Source organism: Chrysochloris asiatica, unplaced genomic scaffold (assembly GCF_000296735.1).
Source record: "Chrysochloris asiatica unplaced genomic scaffold, ChrAsi1.0 scaffold00520, whole genome shotgun sequence".
NCBI lineage: Eukaryota > Metazoa > Chordata > Mammalia > Afrosoricida > Chrysochloridae > Chrysochloris > Chrysochloris asiatica.
This window is the reverse complement of record NW_006409038.1, coordinates 302,057-309,726: the sequence shown is the minus strand read 5'-3', so window position 1 is coordinate 309,726 and position 7,670 is coordinate 302,057.

Sequence of the window (7,670 nt, the reverse complement as noted above, 5' to 3'; positions counted from 1 at the left end):
TGAATAACAACAAATGTGTCGATTTTTCATGGACTGCCAAAAGAACCAATAGATCTGTGTTGGAAGAAGTGCAGTCAGAGTGCTCCTTAGAGGCCAAGATGGCTAAACTTCGTCTCTCATACTTTGGACATATTGTCCTGAGGGAACAGTAGCTGGAGAAGGGTCTCATGCTTGGTTGGAGAAAAAGAGGAAGACCCCCAATGAGATGGATCAGCCAGGTGGCATCATTGATGCTGTCAAGTGTGGCAGTGGTAGTGAGGTTGGCCCAGGATCAGAATTGTTTCGTTCTGCTGTGCATGGGGTCGCTATGAGTCGGTTCTGACTCGATGGCACCTGACAACAACAACACCAACTATATAATTCAGGGACACTTAGTGCATTCCTCATGTGTTTTAGTATTACAACTGTCCGTTTAGAAGTGTCTTATAGCAGCCCAACAAGAAAATCTCTACCCCTTTAGCTATAACTTCCATTCTTCCTTCTTCCAAAACCTGGTTACCATTAACAAATTTTGTTTCTACACATTTGTCTGCTCTAGATATTTCATAGAATTGAAAATATGCAACATTTGTCTTTTGGTGTGTGATTTCTATCAGTGCATTATTTTCATTTTATCCACATCATACTATGTCCCAAATTAAATGTTTTGTCAAGACATTCTCTATTTAACTCATTTTGATTAACAATTCATCTATTAATGGACCATTTCATTTGAACAATTCATCTATTAATGGACCACCTTTTAACTATTTTGGTAAATGATGCAGTTAATATTTGTGTACCCACATCTGTTGGAATATAAAAATAATATTTTGTCATTACCTTTTTCTTTAAAAGCAAATAACATTTTATTTCATTAATCATGTACACTGATATTGTTGTTTCTAAGTGCTATTGAATTAGTTTTGACTCATAACAACCCTATATGTATATCACAGATTCTTTATCATCTCCACAATTGATTTTTTTCTTTTCACTTTACAAATCATGATATCCTATTCTATGATGGGAATATCCTGAAAAAATGTCCCATGGTCATGAAATAAAGTCATCCTCACTTCTAAGATCATTCTGGATCGACATCTTCTAAATCAGATTTGTTTGTTTCATGTTCTTTGCCAATACCATAATTTAAAGTCATTGATCCTTCTTTGGTTGTCCTTATTTTTTGTCCGGTTTTGTATATATATGGAGTGATTGCAAGTTACTTTGGTCCTCAAAGTGATCTTTACATTTTTAATACTTCATAGAGGTTTTTTGTAGCATATTTGCCCAATTCAATACATTATTTGACTTTTTAACTGCTACTTTTATGTGTTCTTTTGTATTCAAATAAAATGAAATCCTTGGTGTCTAAGTTGTCTAGTACTGCTATAACAAAAATACCACACATGGATGGATTTAACAACCAGAAATTTAATATCTCACATTTTTGGAGGCTAGAAGTTTGAAGTCAGAGGAACAGCTCTGGTGATAGATTCTTATCTTCTTTCAACATTTGCATGACTCCTGTTCCTTAGATATCTCCATGGGTCTTGGTATCCATATTCTTCTGAATTTAAAAGCTTAACATAACAGAGATCCAAGGTCCAAAAGATGCACTCCACTCCCGGCTCTTCAATCTTGGTGGTAGTGGGTTAAATCTGGTAATAGTAGGTCACTCTTTCTCTGTTAAAGTCCTCTTTTTTTTTTTTTTGTCTCTTGTTAGATAAAAGGTGTTGCATGCCACACATGTGGGAATCTCCCTTAAATCTCATCAGGTTTCTGGTGGTATTAAGGGTGGTGTTCAGTCCTATTGTGGTGCTATAAGATAAACACTGGACTGCTATAATCAGGGTTGGTGGTTTAAATCCACCAGCTTCTATTCAGGTATCATCTACAAAGTCGCCATGAGTCAGAACCAACTGGGCAGCATTTATCACATCATGAGGGTTGTGAAAGCCTAAAAAAACAAACAAACAAACAAAAAAAACACTGAGAATCATGGCACAGCCAAGCTGCCATAAACTTGAAAGTATCACATTTGGTCAGTACAATATTTTCCCATTTATTACTACCATAAATCAGACTTATTTCATATAATTTTCATGAGGCACAGTTTAATGATGCACGATTTTTAGAAGAGTACATAATATGTAATAACTATTCAGTAATTGTGATGGTGATGATGATGATGATGATTTAAAAATTGTAAAGATGACACCATACCTTCTAGATCAGTGATTGTACATGACATTATACTGCAATAAAATGACTGAACTTTGAGTAAAGAACATTTGCAGATTTGGCCATATTTTTGCTCAAGGTTTTTCTTATGTAGGTTTTGCTTATTCATTTTTTTTTTTAATTTACAATTTAGGAAACTTTTACTTAATCTTCTTTTGATTATAATTGTTTTGAAGTTCATCACTGAAGGTTTTTGATACACAAGATATAACAAAGCAAATATATAGTAACTTTTGCCATGCTCAGGCAAATTATATGTTGTTGAATCATATCTTTAAACTAAGGCTTTTGACTGATTATACTCTGGCAAACACTTTTCCATTTTGAGTTTTTACATTTTAATACTTACTACAATCACAGTAGAGTCTTGGTGTGTAGCTATGGATTAATATGCTTGACTGCATCATTGGTTTAAACTACAAGGAAGGTGGTTCAAACTCAGCAGCCACTGTTTGGTAAACCTATACAGGGTCACTATGAATCAGTACTGACTAGATGACACTTAACAGCAACAAAGGCAACACATCATCGTGTTCACAATTTTTTTTTATTTTAACATCAGATTGGTGGTATTTGTCTCCTTCTTGCATGCAATCTCATGATCTTGATATCTCATATATTGAAGGATTTTTTATCCTTTCTTTTCATTGCACCAACAATGATAATTACACCAACACTCACATTTAACATATTTTACATTTCTATTGTATACTCTAAAATATTTTCAAGATAATTTATTTGAACAAGTGAAGGTACTTAAAACTGAAAAAAAAATCCATGATTCTTTATGGTTTTAATTGGCAAAGTGGCAGCGTCAATGGGCTCAAGCATGGCAATAATTGTGAGGTTGGTCCAGGATCGGGCAGTGTTTCCTTCTGTTGTGCATAAGGTCACTATGAATCAGTATCACCTCAATGGCACCTAACAATAATAACAACAATGTCTTCACCAACAATTATCAATGCAATTTGATTGCATATTTGATCAATAAGATGTAGAAGTTGGTAAAATCTTCAGTTACATCATCTTCAACATTAATGGTTGATGAGTAAGCTTAAATAATTGTTGAATTAACTGATCTTCATTTTAGACTTATAGATATTTTCCTATCACTGGCAAAATACTAAATCTTGAAATATTACTTTTGAAAATGGATATGACACCATTTATGTTCATTTCTAATTCTTGACAAATACTACTAATTCAAAATGCTTAGTCCATTTCACTGTACTTTTACTATGGTAAGATGAGATACAATTAGTTCTGATTCCTAGTGACCTTATGTACAAAATATTGAAATACTGGACTATCTCGTAGCATCCTCACAATTCTTGCTACATTTGAACACATTCTTGCTGCCACTGTGTGAGTCCATGTTGTTCGGGGTCTTCCTCTTTTTTTGCCAATCATCTGTTTCACCAACCATGAAGTACTTCTCCAGGCATATCACACTCTAGATAAATTGTCTGAACTAGGACAGACAATTCTCACAATGCTAGCTTCAAAGAAACATTCTGTCTGTACCCCTTTCAAGACATATTTATTGTTTCTACTGGTAGTCAATGATGCATTTAATATTTTTCTTCAGCACCATAATCAAAATGAATTGATTTTCTTATGGTGTTCCTTATTCATTGTCCAACATTGACTTGAACATTCACATGCAATTGAGATAATTGAAAATAACATTTTTTGAGTCAGGAGTAATTTAGTCTTAAAACTGACAACTTTTCTTTTGAGCATTTCAAAGAGGTCTGTGCAGCACATTTGCCTAGTGTAATAAATAGTTTATTAGATTTCTTGGCTGCTGCTTTCATGAATGTTAATAGTGGATCCATACAAAACAATTTTTTTCATTCATTATGAATTTACAGGACCAGTTATTAAGTGCCATTGAGTTGGATCCAGCTCATAGCGACCCTATGTAGGGTTTCCAAGGAGCGGTTGGTGAGCTTGAACCAGCAACCTTATGGTTCCAACTGACTTTACATTCCATCACAGTAACTCAAAGCGCTACCACTAGAGGATTTTTATTGGGTTTAGTTTGAGATGCAATCCATACTGAAATGTAGACTTTCATCTTCATTAGAATGTGTTTTAAGTCTTCTTTACTTTCAGCAAACAAGGTTATATCATCTGTAAGTCTCAGGTAAGCTGCATGATGTTTTTGATGCTATCCAACAAATCTGATTTAGGTCTAATGCACCAAATCTTTTAAAATTTAGTTAAAATTTCATCCAAAAATACATGCTAAGTATAACATAAATACATTTTCGGCTGTTGTTGTTGTTGTTGTTGTTGTTGTTAAGTGCCATAGAGTCGGTTCCAACTCATAGAGCCCCTGTATAGGGTTTCCGAGGAGCAGCTGGTGAGTGTGAACTGCCGATCTTGCCATTCAAAAGGCTTTACAGTCTGGCGCATTAACCCACAGCGCCACAGAAAGATCTTCTCATATGTTTTTATTTCAATATCAATATATTTCAATTTATTCTTTTACCCTATAATATTTTTCTTCATCTAAGTTTATTTTAACATCACAATTTTTCTGTATAATGGCAATATAATCAATCTCACAGTATTTGTATGCATTGTTGTTGTGAAGTGCCATCGAGTCAGTTCCGATCCATAACGACCCTGTATAGGGTTTCCAAGGAGCAGCTGATGAGCTTGAACCGCCGACCTTGCAGTTTAAACGGCTTTGCAGTTTGGTGCATTAATAGCAGTCCATTTATTTTTGCATACTTACTAAATTCCTATGGAGCTCTGGTAGCGTAGTGGTTCCGAATCGGGCTGCGAGCCTCAAGGTCAGCAGTTTGAAACTACCAGCTGCTCTGCGGGAGAAAGATGAGGCTTCCTGCACCCGTTAAGATTTACAGCCTCGGAAACCCTGTACAGGGTCGCTATGGGTCGGAACCGACTCGACGGCACATAACAACAACAACTACTAAATTCCTGTTGTCTTTGTAAGCAGATTACCTATTCTTCAATGTACTTTAAATGATGCTTAGTTGGTGAAATTTGTTGTTGTTGTGAAATTACTTTATAAAAATGCCATTGCCTATATACAGAAGACTTTTCTGAATTTATTCGTTATTCATAGTTTCCTAAGATCCTGTACTAGCCAGTCAAGATCGAGAGCAGAAAATATGATTTTTTGATGGCAAGAAAGTACAGTGTAATCGTTTAAAATCTGTACTGTGACTGAGATTACCAGTACATGAAAATGTGAAAGGCATTTGTCTTCCCCATAAATACATAATGAATTATTCGATACATGTGTTCGTTAAGTGTCCTCTCAAGTATGGAGAGTTGTGATTATGTTAGAGTGCTTGAACTTGCTCATTGCTAAAAATAAGTCTGTAGCCATACTCAATTTCCACACCGTGGAAGAGTGCCAAGATTCATCTCGCACAACTGCTAGTGCCAATGATTCATATATTACAACTGTGAAGAGATTTTAAGAAGTTAATTCCAATAACAGTGAATGCATTTCCCTCTGGGATATATTGGACCTCAAGCCTTTGGGTACTAAGCTGCACAGATAAAATAACTATCATCTGTTTCTGTGCCTTTCTTGTTGTCATTGTTATGAACGTCTGTATTTGCTAAAATCAATATTAAAAGAGACAAAATTCTTTTTAGGAAAAAAATTTCAAAACTTGAAAATCAAATTCGACATTGTCCACCTGATAAAAATTCAACAGTACTTTCCCCAGCAATTACAACAAAATCTGGTGAATCTTTTCAACATCTATACAAGATATTTAGTGAGTTTTAATTTAATGTAATTTATTTCTTGTTTACAATTTAAGATGCAAAACAATAGTTCTGAGAAAAATATATGATCTAAATGCTTTAATAGTAAAAAGTTTTAGAGGAAAAAAATGGATATTTTAAGATATGTAAAACTTCTATCTTTAAAGGAAAATATTATTTTTAACACAATTTATGAAATACTAATTTATAAATAATTCATTTCTCTAGGCTTAATTCTCATATAAGTTTGATAATAAATATGTTGTACTTTGAAACAGTTGTTAAGATAATTGCACTATAATATTAGCAGGGAGCCAGACACACTAAAAGCAATTTATAAATTAGTTGAAAATATTAGATAAAGTTACTTTTAGTTATGAGCAGGAAAAATGATATTAAGAAAAAATGAATCTTAAGAAGGCATGCATGAATTGCAAATAAATTATCACAAAAATAGTTAATAATTTTGGTATTATATGCTTTAGCACATAATTAGCCTACCTTGTTACTAATTCATATAAATATTAGATTCCTATAAATTATAGTGTTTTATTGGTTTATAAGTAATATATTTTATACTATGAAAATGTGTAGCTTTTATAGCCTATCTAATATAAGACAAAATGGACATGAACCAATACTAAGTTTCATAAGCAGCCTGATAAATTTTCACATTTTATATGATGCACTTTTCAAATGATTGGTTCACTGTGGGTTTATTCCAATAAAATACGAGAGCAAAACTATTCCACCCATAAACTATTGTCCTCCTCATAGCCAATCATTATATTTTCCATGTTCACTTACATTTTTTAAAAAAGTTATCAATGTAAGTTATTCATGGGATCAAATAGGAGGCATAGAAAGGATGAGTGCATGCTATTCAGGCAAAAGGTAAGAAACTTGGTACCAAAATAAGGGCAAAAATCATATCTTAAAGAAACTGTTTGTTAAATGAAAACATACTTAAATGTGCACAATATAGAAAGTGACAAACACCCATACATAATGTGTACTACTTCTTAGTCTGACCTTAAAAAGTACACAGAAACCACTGTAATGCAGTCAATTCTAACTCATAGTGATCCTATAGGAAGAGACCATGAGTAGGGTGAATACCCGAATCTCTGGTAGTATACTGGCTAAGAGTCAGGCTGCTAACCTCAGGGTCAGTAATTCCAAACTGCCAGCTGTTCAATGAGAGAAAGATGAGACTTTCTGCTTCCATAAATATTTACAGGCACCTTAGTCTATGCAGAGTCACTATAAGTCAGAATCAGCCCCATGGCACACCACCACCACCATAGTGAATACAGTATTTTAGACTTAATTTATCCACCCTTTTCCCAAAACTACATTATCTTTTAATCTTTTGAACTATGTTGAATAGCTGTAATTATTAACATGGGTACAGAGAGACAGACAAGAATGGAGAAATAAACATAAACCATAAATATTGGCAGGTAATTGTCTCAAATATGCTATTAAAAAATTATACTGATGTAAGATACATATATATAAATGTGTGTGTGTGAGTCCTGGTTTGACAGTGTGTCTTAATGCACTGGAAAGCAAAGTTGTTTGAACTGCAAGGTCAGCTATTAAAGATCACCAGCTGCTCCTTGGAAACCCTATACTGGGTTGCCATTTGTCAGAACCCACTTCACGGCTCTTAAGTACATCAAAAA